This window comes from Arachis hypogaea, chromosome 11 (genome assembly GCF_003086295.3).
Source record: "Arachis hypogaea cultivar Tifrunner chromosome 11, arahy.Tifrunner.gnm2.J5K5, whole genome shotgun sequence".
Taxonomy (NCBI): domain Eukaryota; kingdom Viridiplantae; phylum Streptophyta; class Magnoliopsida; order Fabales; family Fabaceae; genus Arachis; species Arachis hypogaea.
Window position 1 is genome coordinate 126,086,600 of NC_092046.1, and position 16,392 is coordinate 126,102,991.

Sequence of the window (16,392 nt, forward strand, 5' to 3'; positions counted from 1 at the left end):
TTTGTGAAATGTAATCTTTGGAAGTTGATTCTTTAAAGATTTGAAATGAGTTTAATCCGTTGAGGATTGGTTTGAATTGAGTCAATTATTTTGATGATGTGAAAGATAGAATACTTTTGAAATTCAGCCTGGGTTGCTTTAATTGATTTGGTTTTGATAAATAATTTATTGCTGAACCGATTCTTTAAAGCTTTAGAAATGAGTTAAATCGGTTGATATTGAGTTGATTTTTGAAATGGTTTCCTTGAGATATGCCACTGAGGCGACTGTTGAATTTAGCTTGCTTTTGAATTGATTTCTGGTTTTGAACTGTTGAAAAGGAATGAGAAACAGTTTAGTTGGGACCCGAACCGGGTGGCAAAAGTCCAAGTTTTAGGGGAGGTGCTGCCGAAATTTCTATAAAATCCGAGTCTTTATTGAAATGTTGTCTGGAAAATGATGAGTTAAAGACTTCTACTATTTTATTTGAATTATCGAGAAAAGGATGATTCATGCTTTCGAAATGAATTAATAAAGAGGAAATTGTGATTTAGTCTTGCTTCTTAAGAAAGGCATTGTATCTCTTTCAGGAGAAGGTTATTTAGATGAAACTTGTGTCTTAAAGCTGTTTGGATGTGAAAAGGGTTTATGCCTTTGAATTTGACTTGGGGGTTTCAATTAAATAAGTTTCAATTACTTTGAAAGAACCTGAATGTCTATTGACAAGTTTCATTTTGAAATGTTTTGAGAAAGGTTTTAAGTACTCTTTGAATTCTGAATTCTTGCAAGACTAAAACAATTTTGAACAGTTGAAACGTTCTAGAATTATCATGGGGGTTGAAGTTGGTTTTTCCTAAGTAAAGGAAACGGCTTTGAAAAAAGTAAATGATTACATGACTTGGTTTGGCTTAGATCCTATTTTCTTACTCAAATCAGAAAGCCAATGTTTTAATGATTTTAAATGAATTTGGCGAAATGAGTTATGTTATTCTCCCCTAAAGACTTGGGACTCTGCCGAGAAATTTTGTTATAAAATCCCATTGTGGAATGGGTGATTTTGATTGTTCCCAAATTGAATCTTTAACTTTCCATGGTTTTGGAAGTCTTGGAAAGAGGATGCCGAGAGCGGCTTTGTTTTAAAAAGGGAACTTACTTTGAGTAAATTTGGCTTATGAGCCTGAGATGATTTGAGAAATGAGATCTTTAAGCCAAGGCTGAAAAGAGTTGAAATTTGATTTCAAAGTGAAATGGCTTGAGAAAAGTGATTTGAGGCTTAAATGCCGGTTTTATGAATTCGATGATGTTGAATGGTGAAAGTGCTGTTTTGTTATGGGCCGAAATGGCTGTGTATGATTATGAATAATGGCTGGTTCTGGATTGAACCGTGAGCCGGAATGGCTGTGTAAGATATTGATTTATGGCTGATTGCCGAATGAGTTATGGGCCGTATGGCTGACTATGAATTATGAATTTAAGCCGGATGGCTGAGATGGATGTTGATCCATGACTGGGACTGAATGAATATATGCTTGAGATACCTGGGTAGTAGCAAGGGTTGTGGTTTGTCCCACTTGCTCCAGGTCAGAGACTGTGACGCCTGGGTAGTAGCGGTAGTAGTGGTGATTCCACTCGCTCCAGGTTGAGCTGTTAAACACCCGCCTAGGTAGTAGCCGCAGTAGTGGTTATTCCACTGGCTCTGGGTTGAGCGGGTAGTAGCAATGGGGTTGTAGCTCAAACCTACTTGCTTCGCGATGGGTGTTTCTGTCCATGGTTAGCTACCAAGACGTGTCGGGTTGGCTATATAGCCGACAGATGATATCATCAGCCACTATGGACAGGCATGCATCATATGCATCTATGTGACATTGTTTGGATGTGCATATTATACTTGGTTTGCCTATGTGATTAATTGCTAATTGTTCTACTTGCAATAACTGTTTGTTTGTGCTTGCATCTTCCTATTTGTGTTTACTACTGGGACTCTGTTGGACTGTGGTGATTGGTTGATGGTTGGATTGTTTGGGCCTAGGGCCGTGGTTGGAATGAGGTGAACCGATGGTTGATTTCGGTTTTGTGTTTCTGGTTTGTTATAAAATATGAAAGGCTATTTTGTTTCAGCATAGATAAACCGTTTTGAAAGACTTTTGAGTTTTTTTGAGAATTGAATGGTTCCTCTTTTAGAAAAGATTTTTCGACTTTACTTTTATTATAAACCGTTATTTTTGAAAAGAGGCATGAGACAGTTATTAATCACTGGTACGGTTTATCTTCATGTATCCTATTACAGTAATTCCCAAAAACCCTCTACTGAGAACCCTTTCGAGGATTATGTTCTCACCCCCCCTACATTTTTCCCCTTTCAGGATATGGGCGCAGAAGTTACAAAGAGCTTATTTAATTGTTGTTGTGATGCTCTGTATTGTTTTAGCTATGGTTTATTGTACCCTCGCCTTTATCTTGATATAATCTGTAAGAGGGATAGGAATTGTATTGGATTATGGTTGTAATATTACTTATATATATGTACGTATATATATATATGGATGTACTCTTTATGAGTTTTTGTAAGTTGTATGGTATCTATGGATGTACGTTATCGAACGAAAGTATTTTTGGGAGCGGTGTCGCGGTTTAAAAGTTTTAAACGGGCTCATATTTTAGTATTAAATAGTATAAGTGTCGTCGTAATGTCTGAGCTATCAGAGTCGCGCAGCCGGAAGCGTGAGCTTTGGTAGTTAGGGTGTTACATTATGGTATCAGAGCAGTCCTTCCTGTAGAGCCTGAGGAATGGACCAACTATGCTTCAGTTGCATACTCTGAGCGTTTGTCATGTATTAGGTCTTGTCGAATGACGAGAATTAGAGCTTTATGCACATGACGATCTATTTATTAACGCTGTTAGTCTTGTATTGCATAATTCCTGATATTAAGTTTGGCCGGCTTAATACTAGTGAATTATGTATATGAAAGCACTGATGGGTTATCATAGATGAAATACGAGTTTTGAGTAAAGCGAATCGCGGGTTTTGGGAACGCTAGAAACTATTTCTCGAGGCTATTCAGTTGTGTGTCTTGAATTCTGTTCGAGTCGACCTGTTCTTTCGTATCCTAACTTGAAGTTCTTGGTTGTTAATCCTTTTGAAAAGTAGTTTGATTTTTCAACTCTATCCCTCCATTCATATGCATTCTTGTTTGATCTTAATTGCATATGCTTGTTTGGAATCCTTGTTGCGTCTATTTTCCTCTGTTTGAGTTCTTCTTGATTCAGGTATTCCTTGATATAGCTTTGAACTTGTCTTAATGCGCTGTGCTTTTAACTTCGGATTCCGAGTCTATTCTTTGGGAAATTGTTGATTCAGTTTTTCTCTTAATTGACAGTGATCACAGCCAATTTTGAGATTTTTATAAAAAAATTGCTGTTGACTAGATATACACTTATCTATATGTGGGACTTTGAAGATTTCTTATACAGTTTAACAACTATTTATTTCTAATGCCTCACCTGTACTTTTCTGGTTTATGGAACTGCATTTACTTTAAATTACAATTTGACTTTCTAGTAATTTTACTATAGTTCCAATGCACATTTTCAATTGATTATATATTTGGGGTGTTTTTCAAATTTCTGGAAAGAAAGGGGATTCTTCGCTTTTCTTCCGGTTGATTTTTGTTGATAAACTTTACCTAAATTATTTTTAACTTGAGTTCGGTTTAGCATACTACATTGTTGATGCTATTGTGATTCTTTTAAAAATGTTGGACTCATGGCTTTCTTCTTATGAACGGACTCATTCTCTTTTAAGCTTTCTATCTCCATGAATGTCATGCTTGACCTTGTTTTCAACTAATCTTTTACCTCTTGTGAACATTATCATTGATCTTGGTTCGTCCTCTCTTGTGAATCTCATTCTTATATGAGTTAGTTTAATTCGTTTCAAGTTAGTGCATTGTTTATTCTCCCATTATCTCTACAAGAGTTTTTAGTCAAAGGTTTATCATTGAGAAATTACAAATGATTGAGTTGTCTTTTTTATGACTTTTGTATTCTTATGGATCAATTTAAAACTTGTTTGATGTTTCATGTCTAGTGGCTCTTGTTTGGACTACCTTAATTTAAGATCCTTTCTAGTATGGCTTGACTCCTTTTTAGTAAATCTTAAACTCCTTGAATGTTCTTCTGAGATGGTGATTTTAAGAACACTTTTGGAGTCTTGCTTTGAATCTTTTAAAGAAGTTTGAATTCTCTTTGGAAGGATACTAATGAAATTTATTTTCTGTTGTTTGATTGAGATTGAAACCATTGTTCAATTTTGACGAAGTTAATTTAAAGTTGGCATACGCTATTTTAAATGAGGTTTTGGAAAGCTTCCTTGTTTAGTGGAAGCCGGTTCATTTGTAACGCACCACTTATTTTCTTTACCAAATTGTAAGCAAATTTTTATCTCGGAGTTTCTTTTCTAAAGAGTTTAACTTCTTCTTTCGTCCTTGCTATAAATGTTATACATATTTGATTGAATATGAATTTTGGGAATTTTTGGAACAAGCATTTGATTTTTCTCCTGAGTTTTGTGAATTACTTTTGGTTAAGATTGTGCACTTAACTAATTTTCTAAAATATTTGATGAAAATATTTTAGCTCTTAGCCAAGCCGGTGTGCATCTTGTTTTTAAAACTCTACATGATCTATTTCGACATGAATTTGTATTGAAGTGAAGCCACGTTTATGCTTTTGCTACTCTCTTGAAGAATGTTTGTTGCTCAACTTTTCTTCTAGACTGCAAAGTGGTTTTTTCGCAAGTTTTCGACTCTTTCATGAACAATGTATTCGAAAGTATTTTTAATCATGCTCTTGAGTTCTGTGAGCTTTGTCTTGGGTTTGAAATATTCTTTTCTGTAAACCTCATGCTTCCTCGACTCAGCTTGAGTTTGTTTCAAACTGATGCATTGGTTTTCTTCTTATTGATCCTATTGAACTTCTTTGATCTAAGGGTTATCTTGGAAGTTGTCAATTGAATTGTGTCTAGCAAACTTCATTGCTTGAACATCCTTGTTTATCTGGAATTGGATATATTCTCTCAAATCTATTATTGCTATCATTGACATTTGACTCTCCTTTCTAAATCTTGTATCCTTCTGAGTAGACTCGAGAATTTTTTTTTGATATCACGTGCGACTTGTAGACGTATACGTAACGCGATGCGTTAGTTCTTTAAGACGTGATATGTATATACGGAAGTGGAAGCGGTAGGAATGCAACTTTATGAGTTGTGAGCGTTTGGTTCCTTGCGAACGAGCTTGCGGTCGTTAGGCTTATGATCGGTTTTGGGGATTGAAAAGTGCCTGATGAGGTTGGAAAGTTGAAACTTTGAGGTTGATGTGAAATTGGTGTGCGGAGGTTGAGCACGTCGTTTTAACTCCATCCTGTTTGATAGCCTTTGATGCCTTGCCCTACTATCACATGATTGACCCATGTCAGCTTTTGCATTGAGCCGATCTTGTAACGTTTGCCTGGCAGTTACACTCCTACCTTTGCATCCTTATGCTTATGATAATCAAAGTATTTGAAAATCGTATATATGATTATATGTTGAGATATTTTTGCTTCTTCCTTAAATGTGTTCAAAGGTGAACTGTTATGGAATTTCTTTCATTTTGTATCAATTTTCGAGGGCGAAAATTTTTATAAGGTGGGTAGAATGTAAGACCCAGAATCTTTGAAAAGTCTTATTATGATCAAGTCTCAAATCATACGGTTATTTATAACCTTAATTTCGGAAATCACTTTATTAAAGATAATTAAGGCAAGTTTTTATTTATGAGATTTAAGATAAGTTATGATTATTATCCAATTTCACAATTATTGGATTATTTTCTATATTCAGAGTATAAAGTTGGTAGTTGTGAAATAATAAGGATTTCTATATGATTTGAATTAAATAAGTAATATTTTCAATATTAATACTGCTACTTTGGAAAATAAGGGATTTAATTATATTACTTCTAATTATTTAATTTGGATATTTTATTGAAAATAATTTGTGAAATTGGTGAGCAAATAGTATTTTCTATATATAAATAGTGTTGGATTTAAATTGGGTTTCAATTACTACATTACCCTATTTTTAAGTGAAATTACTAAAATGCCCATGCCCTTAACCCTAAGTTTCAAAAGTGAAACCCTAGTCCCTAACCCTTAGCCGTCACTATCCCTTTCCCTCCTATCACCCAAAGCCACGGTGGAACCAGAAAGAAAGGCAAGCAGAAAGGGAAAACAGAAATGGGGAAAAGAAGGGAGGAAAGTGCGCCGGCCAGGGGAAGGAGTTGCTGCCGCCACGGTCGATCACGTCTGCTGCCACGCCTCCGTGCCACCACGCCTCGCAGTCGAGCCCATTTCCGCTGCTACCACCGTCACGGAGAAGAGGCGTCGAAGAGGGGCCGAACTCGCGCCTCGTCGCTGCCGTCCCTGGGGCTTCGAGCCGCGTCGCCGTCCTTGGTGACCCACGAACCGAGAGCACACGCGCGGGGTGGAGGACGGCGCTGCTGTCACCGCTGCTTCTCCCAACTCCGCTACTGCCCGTTGAAGACGACGCCATCGCGGGTCAGAACTCAGGCGAGAGATAGGAGGTCACGAAGGAGAGAGCCACACCCAGTCCCTGGTTGCCGCTGCGCCAAAAGGGGGAGTGGCCGCCGTCGTTGCAGAGGAGCCGCGCGGCCACCTTCGCATTCTCGCGCACAGAGAGGGGGATGCGCGAAGGGGGATATTCTTCCGCCGTTGTCGTGCCGTGAGCGCCGATTCGGTGGTTGCCGTCGCCGCTGCATGGGTTCCTGTGGTCCAAGCCGCCTTTGATGGAGCTCGCATCGCCGTCAGCCATGGCCGCTGCACCTCTGGCCGCCGGAAAAACTTCGCTGCCGCCGCCAGAGAACTCTGTCGATGACCCACCGGAGCTTCTGGTCGCCGCCGGAGCTGTTGCCGGGGCCGGTTCGAAATCGAAACTGCTTCGTGTTGTTATTCCGGTAAGAGATTATGTTTCGAAAAGCCTCGCGTTAGTATTCTGTTGTGTTCGGTTAATGAATATGAGTTTTGATAACGTGGGGTCGAGTCCTGATTATTGTATGTTGCGATTAGTGTTGCTATGGTCATTGCGAACGTGACTGGGAGCCGAGGTTTTGGTTGCCGTCAGTTCGGGATGAGGCAGAAAGGACTCTATGAGACGTTTGGATTATGGAATTGCGTTTTGAGGTAGGGGCGCTTTCCGAAAACTATAGTTTATTATTGGAATTATTACATATGGGTACTGATGTGAGATATTGTGTATTTGGTGATTGTATCTGCCTTATGTATTATTGGATTGACTCGAATGACTATGGATGTTGGTTTGGTTGAATTGTTGTGTGGTTTGTGAAATGTAATCTTTGGAAGTTGATTCTTTAAAGATTTGAAATGAGTTTAATCCGTTGAGGATTGGTTTGAATTGAGTCAATTATTTTGATGATGTGAAAGATAGAATACTTTTGAAATTCAGCCTGGGTTGCTTTAATTGATTTGGTTTTGATAAATAATTTATTGCTGAACCGATTCTTTAAAAGCTTTAGAAATGAGTTAAATCGGTTGATATTGAGTTGATTTTTGAAATGGTTTCCTTGAGATATGCCACTGAGGTGACTGTTGAATTTAGCTTGCTTTTGAATTGATTTCTGGTTTTGAACTGTTGAAAAGGAATGAGAAACAGTTTAGTTGGGACCCGAACCGGGTGGCAAAAGTCCAAGTTTTAGGGGAGGTGCTGCCGAAATTTCTATAAAATCCGAGTCTTTATTGAAATGTTGTCTGGAAAATGATGAGTTAAAGACTTCTACTATTTTATTTGAATTATCGAGAAAAGGATGATTCATGCTTTCGAAATGAATTAATAAAGAGGAAATTGTGATTTAGTCTTGCTTCTTAAGAAAGGCATTGTATCTCTTTCAGGAGAAGGTTATTTAGATGAAACTTGTGTTTTAAAGCTGTTTGGATGTGAAAAGGGTTTATGCCTTTGAATTTGACTTGGGGGTTTCAATTAAAGAAGTTTCAATGACTTTGAAAGAACCTGAATGTCTATTGACAAGTTTCATTTTGAAATGTTTTGAGAAAGGTTTTAAGTACTCTTTGAATTCTGAATTCTTGCAAGACTAAAACAATTTTGAACAGTTGAAATGTTCTAGAATTATCATGGGGGTTGAAGTTGGTTTTGCCTAAGTAAAGGAAACGGCTTTGAAAGAAGCAAATGATTACATGACTCGGTTTGGCTTAGATCCTATTTTCTTACTCAAATCAGAAAGCCAATGTTTTAATGATTTTAAATGAATTTGGCGAAATGAGTTATGTTATTCTCCCCTAAAGACTTGGGACTCTGCCGAGAAATTTTGTTATAAAATCCCATTGTGGAATGGGTGATTTTGATTGTTCCCAAATTGAATCTTTAACTTTCCATGGTTTTGGAAGTCTTGGAAAGAGGATGCCGAGAGCGGCTTTGTTTTAAAAAGGGAACTTACTTTGAGTAAATTTGGCTTATGAGCCTGAGATGATTTGAGAAATGAGATCTTTAAGCCAAGGCTGAAAAGAGTTGAAATTTGATTTCAAAGTGAAATGGCTTGAGAAAAGTGATTTGAGGCTTAAATGCCGGTTTTATGAATTCGATGATGTTGAATGGTGAAAGTGCTGTTTTGTTATGGGCCGGAATGGCTGTGTATGATTATGAATAATGGATGGTTCTGGATTGAACCGTGAGCCGGAATGGCTGTGTAAGATATTGATTTATGGCTGATTGCCGAATGAGTTATGGGCCGTATGGCTGACTATGAATTATGAATTTAAGCCGGATGGTTGAGATGGATGTTGATCCATGACTGGGACTGAATGAATATATGCTTGAGATACCTGGGTAGTAGCAAGGGTTGTGGTTCGTCCCACTTGCTCCAGGTCAGAGACTGTGACGCCTGGGTAGTAGCGGTAGTAGTGGTGATTCCACTCGCTCCAGGTTGAGCTGTTAAACACCCGCCTAGGTAGTAGCCGCAGTAGTGGTTATTCCACTGGCTCTGGGTTGAGCGGGTAGTAGCAATGGGGTTGTAGCTCAAACCTACTTGCTCCGCGATGGGTGTTTCTGTCCATGGTTAGCTACCAGGACGTGTCGGGTTGGCTATATAACCGATAGATGATATCATCAGCCACTAGGGACAGGCATGCATCATATGCATTTATGTGACATTGTTTGGATGTGCATATTATACTTGGTTTGCCTATGTGATTAATTGCTAATTGTTCTACTTGCAATAACTATTTGTTTGTGCTTGCATCTTCCTATTTGTGTTTGCTACTGGGACTCTGTTGGACTGTGGTGATTGGTTGATGGTTGGATTGTTTGGGCCTAGGGCCGTGGTTGGAATGAGGTGAACCGATGGTTGATTTCGGTTTTGTGTTTCTGGTTTGTTATAAAATATGAAAGGCTATTTTGTTTCAGCATAGATAAACCATTTTGAAAGACTTTTGAGTTTTTTTGAGAATTGAATGGTTCCTCTTTTAGAAAAGATTTCCGACTTTACTTTTATTATAAACCGTTGTTTTTGAAAAGAGGCATGAGACGGTTATTAATCACTGGTACGGTTTATCTTCATGTATCCTATTACAGTAATTCCCAAAAACCCTCTACTGAGAACCCTTTCGAGGATGATGTTCTCACCCCCCTACATTTTTCCCCTTTCAGGATATGGGCGCAGAAGTTACGAAGAGCTTATTTAATTGTTGTTGTGATGCTCTGTATTGTTTTAGCTATGGTTTATTATACCCTCGCCTTTATCTTGATATAATCTGTAAGAGGGATAGGAATTGTATTGGATTATGGTTGTAATATTACTTATATATATGTATGTATATATATATGGATGTACTCTTTATGAGTTTTTGTAAGTTGTATGGTATCTATGGATGTACGTTATCGAACGAAAGTATTTTTGGGAGCGGTGTTGCGGTTTAAAAGTTTTAAACGGGCTCATATTTTAGTATTAAATAGTATAAGTGTCGTCGTAATGTCCGAGCTATCAGAGTCGCGCAGCCGGAAGCGTGAGCTTTTGTAGTTAGGGTGTTACACGAACCCTAGCCTGCCACCGCGCCCTCCTTCGTCGCCACGGTCACCGGTCAACAGCGCAACCGCCGTCGCCTGGTCGTCAGCCCAAGTAACCCTCCTTCTTCGCCTGGTTCCCTGCCCAGTAGCCATCCATCTGCGTCGTCTTCATCTTCTCAACACCAGCAGGCAGTAGCCCGTCCCATCGTCTTCATCGTCGCGCGGTGAGTAACTCGTCCTCTGCTCATCTTTGTTCTTTGCTTCTGTGAACTGACTTCCTCTGCTCATCTTTGTTCTTTGCCTCTGTGAACTTCTTTGTTAGTAACTTGGTTTGCATCTCAATTTCTGTTTGTTGGTAACTTGGTTTGCAGCTCAATTTCTGTGTTGCTCAATTTCTGTTTGTAGTTCAATTTGTGTTTGTAGTTCAATTTCTGTGTGTTGCTCAAATTTCTGTTTTGTAGCTCAAATTTGTTATTGTTTTTTACTTTGTTAATGCTGGAAACTGACTCGGTTTTGCATATTTGTTGACTGGCTGAATTTCTCAAATTTGTTCTGCATAATTGTTAATGTTCATTGTGTAGATAGAATTGTTAATGTTTATTGCTGTGGCATAATTGTTAATTGTTGACTGGCTGAATTTCTCAAATTTGTTCTGCATCTCTTGATTCTTCTGCTGAACAGGGTGGGAATGAAGGTGAAAATCATCCCACCGAAGCAGATTTGCAACAAGTTCTTGCGGATTTTGATGATTGATAAACCATGTAGTTGGGATTTAATATTTAGATATGCTTTTATTACTATTTAGCTTTTGAGTTTGGATTTTGATAAGATCATATGTATTTGGTTGATGATATTTTATGTAGTGTTTTAAATTTCGAAGATATTTTAAGATTTATATCAGACTATAATTATATTTTAGGATGTGTATTTATAATTTATTTATTATTCTATTCTAAAATAGTTTTTCCGGTTGAACCATTGGTTGAACCGGTTAGACCAATGAACTAGTGAACCAGTGACTAGAACGGTTTAATGACCGGTCCGGTTTTTTGAACCTTGATTTAAATAAATAAAATAAATTAAATAAAAATATTTTTAAAAATTAATCAAATCAGTTAGTCAATAAAATAATTAGTATAATTGATTTTATTTGATTTATTGAATTCAAAAAAATAAATTAGAAAATAATTGATTGAATTAATTAGTTGTTATAATTAATTTATTATAATTGATTGGATTTAATAAATTAAAAAAATAAATAGAAAAATATATGAGACAATAATTTTTTAACTAAATTAATCTGTATTTATTATATTTAATCATTATAAGTAACAAATCATTTATGCTATTATGTACCTTATAAATTAATGAATTAAAATAATTGATATAATAAATTACAATTATTTGATTGATATGAATTATAATAAATTGTGTGATATTTAAATATCTAATCAAATCAATTAGTTGATATAATTAATTTACTGTAATAAATTGTATTCAATGAATAATAAAAAATAAATTAAGAAACATACTCAAAAGTAGTGACGGATCCAGAAGTTTTAAATAGTGGGGTAAACATATAGCATATAAAAATAATAAAAAATATTTATAAGTATATCAAAATATATAAAAAAATAAATAATATAAAAATATTAAATATCAAATAATTTTTATGTAATCATTATCAATATTAATATATTGATAAATAATAATATGATTATTAATTTATCTTTCTGTAAATTAAATATAATAATAATAATAAATGAAATTAATCAAAATATAAATATATTATCTTCTAATAAATAATAAAAGTGAAATATATTTTTTTATTAATTATATATAATAAATGATATTTTAGAAAAAAATCTATACTAAATTTCTCATATCCTCATTATATATTTTATAGATTATTTAAATATTATTTAATTATTTAATAAAAAAAAGACAAAAAATTAATTTCAAATAATAATAATAATAATAATAGAATTAGTTACTTAGATAGATAAAAGTACAAAATGCGTTAATATTTTAATTGATTTTTATTTTAATTTATATTTGAGAACTAATTATCAAAATAGATATCCAATACAAAATTCTTCAATTTACTGGTAAATATTAAAGTAGAATTGAAAAAAAAACAGTAACCTTTAACTAAATAAATTTATTAATTAAATAATATTACAATAATATTTTGTTTTTATTAACTTAATTTAATATATAATTTTATCTTATATTTTTAGACACAAATTAGAGTCTAATTTTAATTATTGATAGTATAAAATATTTTATATAATTATTTAATTATGTCTATTTTTTGAATTATCATTTAGGTGAATGCAATCAATATAAAAGATAGTTATTTTTTATGATATGATATTACGTCATTGAATATTTATGTAAAACTATTTTACACTAATAGTGTATGAAAATTATAAATTGTACCTTAAAAGGATCAACTTCGATGAAAAACGAAGAATACATTCTTATTCTATAAAGTAGTAAAAGAAAAATAATAAATATAAAATTATGAGTTGATTCTCAAATTTAGATTAATGTACCACAGAAAAACACTATATATAGACTTTAGTAAAACAAAAATAAATATGTAAATTATTTATTATTAAGGTAATTTTTTATTATATACAGTAATTACACATCATACATTAATTTTGTTAAAATTATATAATTTTTCATAATATGAATAGAATCATTATCTTCTATCATAATCAAAGAAATCCCGGACAATGAATAAGAATATTATACCTGATATACACAGATTGAAATAGAAATATATGTCTTAAAATTTAGAAATATAAATTCTATTATATCTTCCTAATAATTATAATAAAGATATGTTTCTAAATTAGTATAATTATGTATTATTCATTAAATATTAATTATAATATAATTATAATAAAAAAAATTTATAAAATAATTTAGAATAGAGAATAGGAAAGTTCATTTTGGAGGGAAAACGGAGTCACGAGAGATCGACACCACACCTTCATCAGTTGGGGGAAAACCCAGTTTTAGTATACTAAAACTGGGTTTTCCCCCAACTGATGAAGGTGAGGTGTCGATTCCTCGTGATTCCGTTTTTCCTCCAAAATGAATATATTTTTCTCTATTCTAAATTATTTTATAAAAAATATCTTTATTATAATTATATTATAATTAATATTTAATAAATAATACATAATTTTACTAATTTAGAAACATTTCTTCATCATAATTATATCAAATCAATATTTAATGCATTATTAAACTACTTATCAATTATATATCAATTGAAAATACTTTTAATCATTTTAATAATAATAATAATAATAATAATAATAATAATAATAATAATAATAATAATAATATGATAATGATATAATAATGGCATCGGTCGTGATAATCATGTTAAGAATATTTGATTCTAATCATAAAAAGATCAAATCTTATGATATTAATAACGTATATTGGTTTTAAATAATTTTAGTCATTTTAATTATATTAATTTTAAAAATATTGATATAATTCTAATTATTATTCATTATCCAATAGTAATAATAATAATAATAATAACTTGAAAAATTCCTATATAAACTATTTCAATTAGTCGTGTATTATTTTTAATTCAATCAATTATTTCAACTAATTAATTCAATCAATTATTTCTTAATTTATTTTTTTGAATTCAATAAATCAAATAAAATCAATTATACTAATTGATTTGATTAATTCTTAAAAAATTTTTATTTTATTTATTTCAATACATGAGTTATAACTAATTAGTTATTTAATTTTTTAGGATAAATATCAAATTCTATTCTTAATATAAAAATACAAATTAAAATTTTATTTCTTCCATTTTTTTTTACCACTATAAAAGACCAAATATGCTAGAAAAAATATCATTTGTTTACCCATTACTCTTTCATTGGGTAGCTTTTACAACAATTATTTTTTTTCCTATGAGGTGTCGTCGCAAGAAGGCAACTATCTTGGACACAAACCACAACACACTCTCCAACTCCTGTGCTCATCATTCAGAGCAATATATGATATGTTATTTATGAGGCATTTATAAACCATGGTGTTATCATGTATGCATAAATAAATAAAAAATTGTATTTAAACTTAAGTCATTTATCTGTTTGTGTGGTATATTGTAGTGTAAAATTACTTTTAATTTGTGTTGTGCAATGATATTATGGTTTAATTTAAGATTTTACTTTAGAACTGTGTTATGATTTTGTTTCATCATTTTCTCTTAGATATTGATCAAGTTAACGTATTTTTATTTATTATTATTGAAATGGATGTGATATGAAATTTATAAAAAAAAAACCCTCACACTAAATTTATTTATTATAGTCTTCTATCTCTTCTATTTCATTTTGTTTTCTTCTTATTCATTTTATTTTTTTTGAATATCATATAACTTATTATAATTTATACCAATTAATTAATTATAATTCATTATATCAGTTAGTTTGATTTGTTAATTTATAATATGCATGATAAAATAGATCATTTATTACCTATAACGTTAATTCTTCTAAAATCTAAATCTGAATAATTATATTTTTACTTTTTGTTATGAAAAAATATTATTAATAATTAACCACTCATACTTTTAATCAAAGTGTTTGGATGATTTTTATATTTATTAATATTAATCTACTTCTACTTAATATACTAAAACTTGGTTTTTTCCCAACTAATGAAGGTGAGGTGTTGATCTTTTGTGACTCTGTTTTTCCTCCAAAATGAATGTATTTTTTTCTAATCTAAATTATTTTATAAAAAATATATTTATTATAATTATATTATAATTAATATTTAATTAATAATACATAATTATACTAATTTAGAAACATATCTTCATTATAATTATATCAAATCAATATTTAATACATTATTAAACTACTTATCAATTATATATCAACTGAAAATACTTTTAATAATAATAATAATAATAATAATAATAATAATAATAATAATAATAATAATAATAATAATAATAATAATAATAATAATAATAATATGATAATGGCACCGGTCGTGGTAATCATGATAAGAATATTTGATTCTAATCATAAAATGATCAAATCTTATGATATTAATAACGCACATTGATTTTAAATATTTTTAGTCATTTTAATTATATTAATTTCAAAAATATTGATATAATTTTAATTATTATTCATTATCCAATAATAATAATAATAACTTGAAAAATCTGTATGTAAACTATTTGAATTACCCGTGTATTATTATTAATTCAATCAATTATTTCAACTAATTAATTCAATCAATTATTTCTTAATTTATTTTTTAAATTTAATAAATCAAATAAAATCAATTATACTAATTATTTTTATCAACTAATTGATTTGATTAATTTTTAAAAATATTTTTATTTTATTTATTTAAATACATGTGTTATAACTAATTAGTTATTTAATTTTATTAGAATAAATATCAAATTATATTCCTAATATAAAAATACAAAATTTTATTCCTTCCATTTTTATTTTACCACTATAAAAGACCATATATGCTAGAAGAAAATATCATTTGTTTACCAATTACTCTTTCATTGGGTAGCTTATACAACGATTCTTTTTCTTCTTATGAGGCGTCTATCGTGGACACAAACTATCGCAAGAAGGCAACTATCGTGGACACAAACTACCACACACTCTTCAACTCCCGTGCTCATCATTCAGAGCAATATATGATATGTTATCCATGAGGCATTTATAAACCATGGTGTTATCATGTATGCATAAATAAAAAAAATTCGTATTTAAACTTAAGTCATTTACCTGTTTGTGTGGTATATTGTAATGTAAAATTACTTTCAATTTATATTGTGCAATGATATTATGGTCTAATTTAAACTTTTACTTTAGAATTGTATTATGATTTTATTTCATCATTTTCTCTTAGATATCAAGTTGACGTATTTTTATTTATTATTATTGAAACGGATGTGATATAAAATTTATAAAAAAAAAACTCTCATACTTAATTTATTTTATTGTAGTCTTCCATCTCTTCTATTTCATTTTGTTTTCTTCTTATTTATTTTATTTTTGTTAAATATCATATCATTTATTATAATTTATACCAATTAATTAATTATAATTCATTATATCAGTTAGTTTGATTTATTAATTTATAATATGCATGATAAAATAGATCATTTGTTACTTATAAATCATTTGTTACTTATAACGTTAATTCTTCTAAAATCTAAATCTGAATAATTATATTTTTACTTTTTGTTATAAACAAAATATTATTAATAATTAACCACTCATAC